Source organism: Ammospiza nelsoni, chromosome 3 (assembly GCF_027579445.1).
Source record: "Ammospiza nelsoni isolate bAmmNel1 chromosome 3, bAmmNel1.pri, whole genome shotgun sequence".
Taxonomy (NCBI): Eukaryota; Metazoa; Chordata; class Aves; order Passeriformes; family Passerellidae; genus Ammospiza; species Ammospiza nelsoni.
Window position 1 is genome coordinate 3874083 of NC_080635.1, and position 14861 is coordinate 3888943.

Here is a 14861-nt window from a genome sequence, read left to right on the forward strand (position 1 = left end):
CTTTTTTATAAAGATGTCAGATATCTAAAGGCTTCTCTGCTCACTCATGGGGGTGTTCCCAATTCCCTTGGTGTTTGCATCCCTCTGTAGTTCAGCTTTGTGCACCAGTGCTGTGATGTGCATTTGTTATACAGGCCTTGGCATGAGCTGCCTGAGGGATCCCCAGGGGAGTCCCCGTGGCTGCTTTGGCACCTCCTCTGTGGTGTGAGGTTCAATCCCAGGAGCCACCTCAGACTCTGTTCCTTTTCCCAGCCGTGCTCTCTTCCCAAATATGACAAGAGACTCTTGCTAATTGCAGTTGTTGTGTACATGGGACAGTGAAAATAAATGGGATTTGTCTGACAATAGGTCAGAAAAAGCTTTTTAACTTTGTTCCTTCTGTTTAACTTACTGTCTTGATAATGGGGAAATAGATTCTTCAGAGGTGTCCTGTGTTGTATCCTAATCTGTGGCACTTTGATCACATGCTCTGAAATAACTACAAAGAAATGAAGCTTCATTTATTGCTTGCTGAGTAAATCATGGTGTCATATTGCAAAAAATGTCAGCTGTGAGCAAGCAGGGCCTCCTGCACCTCCCTGAGCACTCAGCAGTGCCAAGGAGTGGGGCTCTGTCTGGGCATGAGCCCGTGGGTGAGTGTGATCCATGGATTTACCTTAGGGCATGGAATGGGTTGGCACTGGCACATCCAGTGCATCGGGGAGGAGCAGTGATGGCAGAGCATTACAAAGGCCTGATAAATGTCATGAATAATTAGATGTCTCCCTCAAGGACTGGCTTAGGCAGCTATAGGAATTGTTCCTGGATAATTCCCAGCACTGCCAGTTGTATTGGTTTTCCCATAATCTGGTGGGATTGTAAAGCATTTACATTGTAAAGGACTGAGGTCACTGAAGTCAGGATAATTATTAGTCATTATTATGGTAATTAATAATGGCAATTATAGGACCAATGGGTCTCATCCTTTCAGTTAGCTGGCATGAGATGAGGCTCTTCCAGCAGAGAAGAAGGAAGAAAAAGTACTCTGGTTTGCTGTGCTCATAGCCAGCCCTAGAGCAGATAGGGAATTACAGCAGAAATTTGTACCTGGATTTGTGGTGCTCTCTTATTTTTCCAGTACCATTTGTATAATCTGTTACATCATCAGCTGGTGGAGCTGTGCCTGATCTGCCTTTTGCCTGAGGTTTGCTGCTGCATCAGCAGCCAGAGGAAAGCTTTGTGTGCCCCAAAGCTGCGTGTGCTGCTCTAATGGGGCATCGTCCTGTGCCTGCAAGCTTGTCCATAATGGGGGAAACTGATTAAAGGGGTTGATCATGGGGAAAATCCACTCTGCTGCTTTGGACAGCAAGCCCAAAGATGCATTAATTCCCCAAGCTCCACCTGGGGCCCAAGCAAAGAACAGCCAAATCAGGTGTCAGTCGCTGGGACCTGGCAGGGCAATGCCTGAAGTGACCTGGGAATGGCATTTTATGGGAAATAACACTCAAAACCCTTAAAAGGCCAGCAAGGGGATGTTTAAAAAGGCCAGCAAGGGGATGTTTAAGGAAGTAACCACTGAGGTGGACACATCTTCCCAAATCAGCCACAGCTCCAAAAGCACATCTGCTCCCTCAGACAATTCAAACCCCATTCATTCATTCACTGATCTCAGCCTCCTGCTTTTCTGGTCCCCCTGCCAAGAGTGAGCCTGTTCTCAGTGGACCCCTGGGAACTGTGGTGGCTGCATGTGCAGAATGGATTTTGGGAGAGCTGTTGTGTGGCAGATAGGAGAATGCTGACTTGGGAATCATTTATCAGAGCACTAATCAACCATGCAGTTGTTTCCTACTGCAAGCTCAGCCTCTGTCATTCTGAAATATTGAAACTGGGCAGATTGAAATGCTCTGCAAATGTAGGCCCAGTCATGGGGGAAAATGAGAAGTGCCAGCCCCTGATGAATGACACTGAAGGCAGCGTGGCAGTGTGGAGCTGGGTGAGTGTCTGGTGCTCTGCCCTGGACTCGGTGTCAGTTGTGCTGCCTGGGGGCTGTGACAATCTGCACTTGCTGATGGGAGCTGCAGGGACTTGGGTGAGCACATCCCATTCCCTGCTGCTGCCATCAGCACCCCAATTTTAGAAGCAGTTAATGGGAGGAGTCTGTTTGGTGGGTTGGTTTTATTCCTCTTTTTTTTCCTTTTATTTTCCCTTCTTTGTGCTGATCCAGCCCCCTCAGGAGACCATTCCCCAGTCTGATTGCTGTGCTGGTGGTGAGGAGCATTCACTCCTGGGGAGTTCTGTAGCTCTCACACTGCAGCTTATGGAGCTGCTTTCCCTCAGTCACAACTGCAGTGGCAATTCCATTCATTTTTACTTTGGCTAATCAAGCCAAGGTCTCTCAGTTCCCAATTTCCTTCTGTTCCCCAATTACCCTGGTAGTTATTTTCAGACCTGTTTTACTTGCTGACTTTTTTACAGCTCTGGTAGCCTTTGCTCAGCATTTCAAATGAGGTCATTAGGCCTTTGTACAGCAGCTTGAAAGCTCAAAATAATTCTCATAGATTCAATTCTTCATTTTTGTCACTGCAAGGCAGCTTAAAACCAGTGTCTGATCACCTTGGTGGTTGTTCAGTGAGTGTTCTATTCCACATGTTTACATCAGGAAGCTGCTACTGCCTGAGCCTGAGTTTGTACCTTGTGCTGCTGAGTTCTACCCCATCATGCTTTCCCTCATCATTCATAAACTTGGGCTTGCATGGAGAAAATCAGCAGCTGGCAAATACTGGTAATAAAAGCATGTTGAGAGCTGCTCAGAGAAGAGCACTCTGATATTAATTCAGGGCAACAAAAATAGATGAAGCAGATAAATCTGAGGATAGATGTTAATGTTTTATTTTGGAAACTATGTTCTCTGATTATTTTATGCTTATTTTCTACTCTGAAGTAGAAGAGAGCAGCAGAACAGGGGCAAAACCCCCAAGCCTCCTGGACTATGTGAATCATGTATGAAAAAACACCTTTCAAAATGGATTTAGGAGTGATAACATTATTTTAAAACCTTTGTGAAAACCCTGGATTTTGTAACTGCATTTAATCCAGTCATACATCGAGATTAATCTCACAGGCTTGGAGGCCTTTCATGTTTTGGCTTTGTCTTTGCTCCTTATCTTCCAGCTTTACCTGAGCTCCTCATGGAATCCCATCCCACAAAACGAGCCTGCAGATTGAAATCCAAAATTCCACAGGTTCTATTGCAACTCAGACAAAGTTCCCAGAGTACAATCCCCACGTTCAGGTGCTGCTGAGAAGACATCAGACACTTTTACTGCAGAATATATTGGGAAAGCTGCAAATTGTCATGTTTAACAAAGCCCTTTTTTTTTTTTGGCAAATAATCTCCAAATTTGATTCCTTGTCAGAAAGATTTGGGAGTGAGGAAAGTTGTGCACAGAAGAAACTTCTGGTATTTGCAACCACTTAAGCAATCTATAGATTATGATATGTTTGCTGAGACTTTGATGCTACCTGCACATTGGCCAAATAAAATTAGCATTGGAAGAGAGATTTCAGTGAAGCAAAGTGGGTGAATTTCATAGGAAGAGCTGAAATTTGCATTTGGCACGTTACCTCACAGCTGAGGTTCTGATTTATCTGTAAAATCAACTTTAGGTAAAATTACAGCCAACCATGTCCTCCTGTCTTGACTTCTGCACAGCTCAGATGTTGCAGGAGATAACTTCAGTTTCATTTCCAGATGTCCTGTGCAGCCAATGGAGTGCAAAAGTCTTGAGCAAAATCCTCTTGGATTATCTGATTTAATAACAGAGAGAAAAGAAAATTTCCTCCTGAGTTCTGCATTGGTATAAACAGACACAACTTTTGACTTGTGGAGGCTGTTGTGAGTTGCTGAGACTGTGTTTCCAGTACAGGGGTTTTGTGGAGTTTCTGCCACAGAAAATGCAGGTTCTGTTAAATGCAAAGGGTGGCTCTATTTAAAGGGAAAGGGGAAAAAAACAGGCAAAGGGAAATGTCTCCATTGTGCAGGATAGGGGGAGAAAAAAACCAACAAAATGGCAAAGCCTTTCTCTTCCAAAAGTTCATTTATTCATATTAAAGGTCATTAACTTTATTTTGTACGGAAAAAACACCAAATAAACTTGATGAAAAATGTAAGCATTAAAAAATTCCCTTCAAGAAAGAAGATCCTCATGGATTCTGGCACTGCAGTCGTTACTGAGCTGGTTACAAATAACAAGTTTGAATCACAGAGCCCAGTCTAATTTAAGATCTGCTGTTATCATCATTTTGGAGGAATTCAGAGCAGGTTCTCAATGAACATGGAGTGTGCTAAGTGCAAGGGGCTTTGCTGGGTGAGAAGTTTTCTTTCCCAGGATGGGAAAGTCCCCTTTGGATCCTTGAGCATTTAAGTCTTAACAAATATCAAAAATAGGAGCCAGATCCTCAACTGACATTGGAAAACAATTATTTTTGAAAGTCAGATGGTTTTTATTCACTTTTTTTATTAGCAGAGATGTTTCCTGACATGTGGCAAGTCTGTTTTCAAGGGGTCTGTGTAAAGCATTTGTCATAATGACAAATTAATGTCTTTGTGCCAGCATTAAGACTTACAGCCTCATTCAGCTTCATTAATGCAGCCAATTTGTTTTGCATCCCACCTGCATCTTGCTCAAGCACATAAATGGCACCCTTGATATTCTGTAATGATTGCCCATTCCCTGGCAGAGCAGGATGTGTGGCATTAACATGAGGAAACAAATCCTTTCTAATGACTTTTTTTTCTTTTTACCATATTCAAGTTGGCAGGGTAATTAACATGCAGCAGGGTATGGTCTAGATGACCAATTAACTTCAAATAGGTGTGTTCTGGTAATTATTCCCCATACAGCAGTGCAAATATTAGATTAAGTTTTAGAGTGAATTTTATGGATCTTTGAGTTTGAGTAATTTAAGATTAAATAAATTGACTGAACTTCACCTGAAATTCCTGTTAAATCTCCAGACCACTTTCCCTTCCTTCTGCCCAAACACAGAACTGCTCCAGTCAGCACAGCCTGAAATTGCCAGAGTCCCTGTTGCCTCTGAGCTGGGTACAAACCAGGAGGGTGCTCAGACACCCCTGGGCCCCTCTCAATTCAGGAGGTTGGGTTTGCTCTGGATCATTGTCACACGTATCCAGCACATACTCTGCAAATCAGTCAAGGCCATGGAGTTAATATCACTTAAACAGCCTTTAAATTAATAGTGAGTAATTGGCTGCATTGCAGCCACTAATTAAATGTTTCAGCAGAGCTGCTGGTACCTGACACCCAGAGACCAAATTTCCACATGAGGCATCCTTGCTTTTCCAGACATCCTCAGAACTTCTCATGGCCTTTTCCTCACAAGATCCCCCTTGGCCCATGCAAACCCATGAGTGGTGCTGTAAATTTCTGCTCACAGGTCAGCAGTTTGTAAATGAGAAGGTTGATGCATCTTAATATAATAATAATAATCTGGATAGAAAATAAAAGTAAAAGCAGTTGTGGTCGTGCATTCCCAAAGCCTCTCACAATCCCATGTACGGGGAATCAGCTCCGTGGCTCCGGAAATCCATAACGATTTTCCAACTGGTCAGATCAACACAAAGGAGGAAAGAATAGTTAATTAAACCCTTGCAGAAGGAGCAAGTTCCATACTGACAGCTCCAGGAGAGAGATTTAGAACCCCTATTTAACAGTGCCTCTCAGTCCTGTGGTACAGCCACATTTCCATCCCTAAGCAACCCCTCTTCTCTCTGTAGTCACACAGTTATTTCCATGGGAATTGACTTTGCATTTGTGCAGTTACAAGAAGAGTGGATGTTGCCACCCACACTGCAGCCCTTCCATCAGGAACATGAGTTAATATTGCTAATATTATTGCCATTAGTTAATAAGCACTGGTTGAGTCAAGTTCACATTTTCATAGCAACAAATCCAACTGTCCAAAGGTGCTTAATCTCAATTACATAAATTCATCTCTACCACATGAAGTGCTCTTAGAGGGATTCATACAAGCTGGTGCAATGAGCTTTTTCAATAGCACTATAATTGAGAACTCAACGTGTTTCCAAGTGCTGTTTAACAATTAATTTGCCAAATATCAAATTCAATTTAACTATTTTCAGTCAAAATAGAGACACACATGGGAAATTTCAGGTGACTGGGTTTAACCCAATTGACATTGCATAGAGATGTCATAAAGGAGGTTGGTTGTAATTAGTTTGGCACTGAAGACCTGTCTGCTTAATTTCTGAAAACCAGCAGATTTCCAGCCCTGGCAAAGGTCACTCAGGATAGGAATAAGTTTGTGCCACAGCAGACTTGATACCAGCCTGTTAGAGCCTGAAAAATATCAGTGAGCAGTGTTCCTGTCAAACAGTTTTTCAGAAATTTAAACCTTTTTCATGTACAGTCTCTGGTCTCTCAGAAATACCTCAGGCCAGGCTGGGTGCCAGCATGTACCAAGCTGCTCTCTGAGGTACCAGATCTCACCTTTCTGTAGATTGGATGGGATTAAAAGCTGAGCTGCAAGAACTCTTTGATCACAGAAGCAGCTGAAAATTGTACAGGCTGCATCTCTGAGCTGCTCTGTGCAGCTCATCCAAGGCTGGCATCCTGCTCTGGCTCCATTCTGCCATTCCTGCCTGCATCCAGCATGCTGCTCTGAAGCCCAAAATCCAAGTTCCACATAAGCCAGCATTTGCCTGAAACCCTGAGGATACTTTGGTATTTAAAAGTGGGATTTTTTTTCTGAGACATATCACAAGTATTAAAAAAAGGGAAATTAAACAACTGCAGAGTGGTTTTATTTTTTTTCAAACTTTGCAAAGGTTTTTATTATACATGAGAATATGAGGGAAAGATCACTATAATGAATATCACAAGTCTTTGATTTACCTGCTTGGTTTTAGTCTCTTACTATTGAATTACAGTAATAAAGGCTGGTCAGGACAGCAAGCAGGAAATGAAGCAGCAACTGGTGATAAAAGAAGCTTTTAGGGAAAATACATCAAGGGCCCTCCAGGAAACAGCAAGATGTTCTTGCTTCAGAGCCTTTTGTGGGGCTGCTTCCTGTGGGGCTGACAGCCTTGGCTGAGTTGGTTTAGTTTTGTTTAGTTGGTTGAGTTTTGTTTCCTGCTTTGTTCCCAAAGCTGTCCAAGGCTGGAGCTGGGGCTGCACTGTCCTGCCTGTGCTGAGGCAGCAGCTCATGGGTGTTTGTCAGGGGAGCACTGAGGGCTGATGTCATTCAATTGCCTTGCTGGCAATTTGTGGCCCTCATTTGTTTGCAGATGGGTTTAGATGGTAGCAGGAACTGACATTTTGCAAAGTGCTGTTCTTTTATCACCTGAAGCGAATGTAACAAGCAAAGATGCAAAATGTAAATATTCCTGGAGGGGCTGGAGGTTCACTCTGCTAATGGCCTGGGAATGAGTACATGAAAATTAATTGCATGAGAAACCTGCAGGTTTGGCAGAGGAGTTGTGGCAGTTGCTTATGTTTGAGCTGCTTTCAGTTCCTGCTGCATCTGAAGTGGGCATCAATGGGCCCTTTTCAAAAATGTTGAATGTTGAGATCCTCAGTGGGTGATTTTCAAGGGCTGCTCTATTAAATCCCACCTTTCTCTGCAATGGTCTGATTCAGGAGCCTCCTCATGGCACAAAGGTGGCAGCAGGATATGTGAAAGCAGGATCTGGGCCCTATTTTGGGAAAAAAAAATGTTATGCTGCTTATTTGCAGTCAGCCCAAAACCTGTGCTTTACATCTGGAAAGTGAAGCACAAAGTACTTCAGAAGTTGTTCTTAGAGGCAAGAGGCAGTTCTGCTCTTTGGGATGTACTTGTGGCAAAAATGGGATTTACCAGAGCAACAAAAACATCAAAGGAGCCAGGGTTGGGCAGGGCAGGGCCCACCAGCAAGGGATGTGTCTGACAAGGCTGAATCAGTGCCAGGGTTCAGTGCCTGCAGTGACAGCCCTGACCCTGCTGGAGTTCAGAGTTCCCTCCAAAGGGAAATTGGGTTTATCTGGCACTGCTGAAGCACATCTGAGGGAGAAAGGATGGCACACTGGGGTGTTGCTTTGCTCAGTAACAAGTGAGGGGAAATGCCAGCTGTTTATCAGCAGTTTGGAGGTCTGTGAGTCTGACACTTGATGGATGAACTGAGAGCACTGCCTGGGCTTCCCCTGCTCCTCAGAGAGGCTCTGACTTGGCTCTGGCATTTCCTTAAACCAGAGCAAAGGCTGGGAATTACAGGCTGGGTGTTTGCATGCAAAGGAAATGCACTGAAGCTGCTCGGAGCAGCTACAAAAGGGCAAAGGAGCGTATTTCAAAGAGAATTGGAGCAGTAAAATTTGATTCCCTTGGAACATCTGAGTAGCAGATGGTAAGGAATAAACTGAAGACTGAAAAGCGTGTGGGTGTGTCATGGGCACGAGTTGCCAGCAGGTGAAGTGTGGGACTGGTGTAGCACAAACCAAATCCCATCTCTGGAGCAGGAACAGCCGTGACACCTTCCCAGACACGAGGGTGGCTCTGTCTGTGCCAGCCTGGGGCCACAGGAGCCAGCAGAGCCTCAGCAGCTCCAGCAGGGCAGCTGCAGGGAGTGATCTGGCCTTGTTCAGTTGGTTCTCCTGGTGTATTCCCTTTGGGAGACAGGGAAGTGGTCCAGGAGGTGCAAAGTCCCACTGGCTGTCACTCTTTCAGCCAGCAGCAAGTTAGAACTGCACTGATGGGATCCTCCCAGGCTGCAGCATCCTCCAGGGCAGAGCTGCCCTTTCCAGAGCTCTGCATGGGAGCACAGAGGGCCTTTGGGTTTTTACATGGCAGGAGAACATTCCTTGTTTACTTCAGTTCCACGTGGCTCAGTGCTTTGGTGTCTTGCTCAATAGCTCAGCTGGTCTGTTCTGACTCCTTGAATCTCTGACAGCTTACTGGATTTAAATGGGAAGATTTCATTGCTTTGATTCTTGGAGATAGTCTATCTTTTGGACATAAAACAGCAGTAGTAGTGAAAACTTCCTGGCAAGTAGATATATATTTTTTAATTTTGTAAATGTGTTTTCCCTGCATTCTCACCTCTTGTTTATCCCCAAGAAGGTGGAACATGGGGAAACTTGTTAATGGACCTGACAGGAATGAAAAAGGAGAGTGGCTGTAATGTTTAGTTTGTGAAAGAGGGCAGACATTAGCCCTGGGAACTGTGCTTTTAATTATTAGTCACAAACTTTGCTTTCAAGGCTGTACAGAATTGGAGAAAAATCACCCGTGGAGCTGTGCTTGCACAGAGAGGAGGTTGCATAACTGGGCTGAGATGACAAAAAGCTGTTGTTGGAATCAAACCTGTGTGTCTGTGGGAACTGTCTGGTTTTACTGTCTGTAATTCCCAGTAAAAAATGCAAAGGATACATCTATAACTGATGGTTGTATCAATAACTTGTGTAAATAACAAATCATTGCAGTTTTCAAAAGCCCTTGCAGAGCAAGTGATAAACCTGTGGCAAATTCAGCATGGCCTTGGCAAGTGCAGTCCTGAGCTCTTTACACAATATTCAAATCTTTCTTCTCCATCATCTTCAGCTCTTCACACCCTCCCAGAGAGACTGGCTGAGCACCCCCAGCCCCCACGTGCATTTGGCTGACATTGGGGTGCAAGGAGGAGACTAAAAATCACTTCTGGGAGCATGTATGGGAGGTTTCAGGGTATTTCTGGCTTTCCTCACAGTCAAAAACTTCTGCAAAAATAAATGTTCTGTGTGCTAGTATAAAGAAGTTCTCCTGAGAGTGTGTAAGGCAAGCCCTGGAAGGGAGGGGATAAATAACAATGGAAATAGGGGAAAATGTAAGAGGGATTAAAGCCAATTGTAGGGAAAAAAACTTTACTCTTGTGCTTTAAAGCACACCTGTCATAAGGTATATCTTTTGTTGCATGGTTTTCATGAGGCATAATCACATACTTGAAGCTTTCAGAGAGTTCATCCTTTGAAATACTTTTCCATATCAGGGTTTCAAAAGCACCCACAAAACCACCCATATTGCTGGATTACTCTTTCCCATCCAGCATTGCAGCACATTCCTGTCCCATCCATCCTCAGGCTTTTCACTTGTCTGTAATGTTTTGTAAGGATTTCACTGAAGTCACTTAAATTAATCTGGATTTACCCTGAGAGTTTGCAGAGCAAGAGCTGCTACAACTCATTTTTAAGGGTTCTCACTTTTCCAAACACAGGCCCTGCCTATAAAGGGATGTGTGGTATTTTCAGGGTTCCCCATCATGGGGAGGAAAGGTGAATCTGACTACATACTCTCAGAAGGCTAATTTATTATTTTTTGTTACTGTATTATATTAAAGAATGCTATGATACAGAAAGGATACAGACAGAAGGCTTAACAAGATACTAATGAAAAACTCATGACTCTCCTCAGTCTGACACAGCTGGACTGTGATTGGTCATTAAGTTAAAACAATTCACATGAAACCAATCAAACCTGTTGGACAAACAATGTCCAAACCACATTCCAAAGCAGCAAAACACAGGAGAAGCAAATCAGATAATCATTGTTTTCAATTCTCTCTGAGGCTTCTCAGCTTTGCAGGAGAAGAATCCTGGGCAAGGGATTTTCCAGAAAACATGATGGTGACGGGGGTGGGGGGATTTTTGGGAGGAGGGTGTAGGACCAGGTGGCTGCTGCTGTTTTTCCATCAGTGAATGGGCTTTCCATCAGGGCAATCATCAGAGGGACACCCAAAGCAGCTTTTGCTGAAAAGGGAGCGGTAAAAGGGTGTTAGATGTGGGAATCCAAATAGAGATACAGGGTGTGTGGTTACCCTAGAGGAGTTGTGTGTGTTCAGTAGCACTGGGACAGGATGGAGGCCAAGTTCCCAGTTCAGGAGGGTGCAGGATAACTGCAAAGGTGGTGGCACATCTGACATGGTGTAGGTGATACACAGGAGAGCTAAAAATACCTTATCCCCACCAATGTGGAACAGACATCTTGTTAACTATGCATCTTTTAAACTTGGTTTGCAAATTGGCTTAATAACATATAATCATGATTTACTTAGAGACAAATTAACATTTGACTTTGAATTTTGGATAAGTCACCTGCATTCCTGGTGTGTTGTTATCATGGAGCTCATGCTTGGCACTTCATGGTTTTTAGGTCAACCATGTGAACACACTGGACAGCCTTTTTCTTCCTGTTTCATAAGATTTAACCTAAATTGTGGCCTTAAGCAACATTATGTCATTATGTGAATCTGGTGATGCTACTTATTAAAAGTACACATGGCACGTTCCTTTTTCCTTCTAATCCAGCCAGTCAGTTGTTGCTGACTTTCTGGGTTTGTATGTTATTGATCATGTAATACAATAATTTTTGTCAATAAACAAAAATCCCCATGTTGCCCAAGTTAAGATGTGTTTGTGACACAAGGAACTGACCCCAGCACTTGGGTACATGACAAACTGGGGTGTGTGGAAATCTAACACACTGAAATGTGCTCTTCTCTTTTTTTTTTAAAGAAAAAAAGAACTTGCTTTTGAAAAGTAGAAATAAATCTTAACTGCCTGCTTCCACTGTGATCCCCATTCATTTAATTCTCTGTTTGCTGTGGTTCTTCTATCTGTCAAAACTTTTGGTAATCAAGGAGCCTCAAAGCACAAGGCCTGGCAGCCTGACTGCAGTGTCAGAACACTCACAAGAGGGGAGCACAAAAAGGAGGTGAGAGCTGCACTTGGCCATTTAATGATCAAAATCAACTGGGTGAGCAGGAAAAGCACATTCTGGGTATTTTTTCTGCTTTATTGTTTGCATGCTGCTGCTCCAGTTGCACAAGGCTACTGGGAGTCTCTATAGTTTATAGTACATGACTCATTGGTCTTTTGACACTGAGCTGTTTGACACAGAAATTTTTATTTGTACTTCCATGGAGAAATGTATGTACAGATAAAGGTTACAGAGGGAGGTGAGTGGCCCTCAAATTGTGTTAACTTTAAAAAGTCTGTTCTGCTCTTCAATGTTCAATAGGATGGCAGTGATGTCCCTTCCGAAGGCTCAGAGCGTGCCTCTGTGTTTGTGTTCATACAGCCAGAGTGGGGGTAATGAAACTAACATTGACTGGCTGTTTACTTCTCACATAACCAAAAATGGCAGTGGAACACCCATATTTAGAGTTATATTATTCAGAGTGCCTGATTGCAAACCAGACCTGCTTCTCTTCAGCCTGGCTTAGCAAGCAGGTAGGAATATTAAGCAAGGGAATGTGACCATACTGGAGTGTTCTTCCCTTTCCCAATCATTACTGTGGTGCCAGTGATCTCAGGCCCTTTGGCCACTGCCTTTTAGGAGGGGTTTTGTGACTATTTTTGGGCAGTTTCCAGCAACACTTAATGGGAAGTGCCCTAAATATATTTGCACATGAACACTCAGAGCTCGGCAGCAAACTCCCTCAGGCTTTACTTAAACATTTTGTAGGTTCAAAAATGGAAAGGCAGGAAAGCAAATGTTGAGGATAACAAGGAGATCTGTGCCAGGTAGGATCTCCTGGGAGCTGCTTGGAGGCAGGGAATGATTTTATCTCCCCACTGCTCTCAGGAGCTGTGAGCATTGCTGCTCTCATTCCATTGGAGAGGAGCACAAAGGAGCCAGAGCTGGGCTGTGTGAGGGTCAGACCGTGGCCTTCCCTGTCCTTTAAAGAAATTTATTCAACTGTGCATGATTAATTTTTTTTCTTCCAGTGCATCACTTAGACCACTGAGAGCATTTTGCCCAGAAACACAATAGCTACTTTCTCAGCTGCAAAAATCAGTGGGTAGTTAAACTTCCTGGAGCCTCAGTAACCCCAAAGCTGTCCCTTGCTGTGAACTCTTTGTTCTGCCTCTTTCTAATGCCCTGCACTTTGGATTCTTGTTGGAATTCTTATTCAGGGGTTTATCTCAAAGACATAGCAAGGAAGCATCTGCTATTCCATCTCCAGAAAACTTTCCTGACCAATGGCTGAAAGTTTCTCTAGTTATCTCCAGGTGTTTCAGAATTTTAAAATTGCTGTGGAAAAGCATAGATTGTTTGGGGCAGAGTTGGTTGAAATTCTGTCCAAATGAGATGATTTTAATGGTTGTGGAAGGAGGCTGCACACAGGAGTCAGTCATGCCAACCTGCTAATGACCTCAAATGATTATAAATAGCCTTGTGATAACTTGAAGTGATAGCTTCTCATTTTTGAGTGGCTTTTCTGTGTCTCAGGACAAAGATCCTGTATTTTGAAGTTTAAAGCACTCATTCTATACTCATCTTCTTGATGGGGAAGTAGGGTAGAGAAAAAAGGAAAAAGGAGGTTAATGTTATTCCCCACTCTGCCCTGGGTGCTGAGGTAAAGGTGTCAATAAGGCAGTCATGGTTTGGAACCTGTACAGGGATGGATATTCTGGGATTTCCTGATGCAGCTTTCAGGCTTCCATTCCCAATCCTTGCATTTCTTGGATCTCAGATTTCAGTCAGGCAAATCTTCCTGAGAGGAGAATAAAAGGAGTTATAACCTACATGGGACCTTTCAGTTGATTAAAGTTTTCATTCTCTGAGGAAAACCCTTTTTAGAGGTTGGGAAAGCAAGGTGGTAAAGTGTGCCTAATTACAGTTGACTCCAGTGGATGGACTTCAGTTTTAGTCTGGAAAAGTTGAAAAGGAGTCCATGGCTATTTTAAAATTAATTATCACTCTTCTGAAGTCCTGCTGGAAAATAAAAAAGAACAGCTAGGCAAAAGCAGACTCACAGATGAGGCAAAATCTACCATATGTCAGCTGCACCTCATGGCCAGTGAGGTCCTGCCTTTGCTGTGTCCCTGGGGTATTTCTGCTGATGTTTCCAGGACACCTTGTTCTTCACAGCCCCGGCACTGGGTGGGTGTGACACAGCAGGAACAGCACTGGGCTGCCTTCTTTGGGTTTTTGTTTTACAGTTAGGTGCTGAGACCCTCCCAGCACTTAAAATTATAATGTAAATATTTGAATTTTTATTTTTCATAATTGATCACCTGATTTTAACATCTGCTGAGTACAGGAGATGCAGGAGCTGAGGGAGCAGAAACAAATGTATGGATCTCCTCAGCAGGGTTTTGGCTCAGCTCTCCTCAAATATTTCCTCCTGAGGGGTTGATGCTGAATGTGTGGGCACTGCCTCCCTGGTGGCATCAATGTCGTGGCTGCTGAGGGCTTTGATGTGCTCCAAGTCACTTACACTGCCTGGAACAGGGAGCAAAGCTTGCTGATAAACCCCTGAGCAATTCCCTCTGAGTGGGAATTTCCTTGGGACATCCCTGGAAAAGGAAAACTTGCAGTCAGGCCTGGCCCAGCCTGTTGTGGGACTGAGGGGTGTGATGGCTGGAGGTGACACTGTCCCTGACATGGCACCCCCAGCCAAGGACAAATCCCATGAACCAGGAGGGACAGAAAGCTGACTGAAGTTCTTGCCTTGGAGAGAGGGAAAGAATTCTGCCTTCCCTCCCTAGGAATAGGGAGATTTGTCATTTCAAAGCTCTGTTCTGGTCACTGTTTATCCACACCCTTCCAGGCATTGCACAGGCTGTTAAATGAGCGCAGCACCCAGGAGTGCTTTGCCCAAGAAGCTGTGTAGCAAAAAGGCATCAGAAAATGCTGCAGTGGAGCCTCAGGGCAGGAAAGCAGCTGCTCCAGTAGTGATGAGGAGTCTCTTCTTTTGGCTTCCTTATCTTCTTTGCCCTCACAGATGACAAACAGAAAGCCACTGTCACCTCCTTGTGCAACTGTGTGACTTGCAGGAGCAGCAACAGCAGCTCAGTGTTGCTATGGAGCAGTAATGAAACACTTGTGAG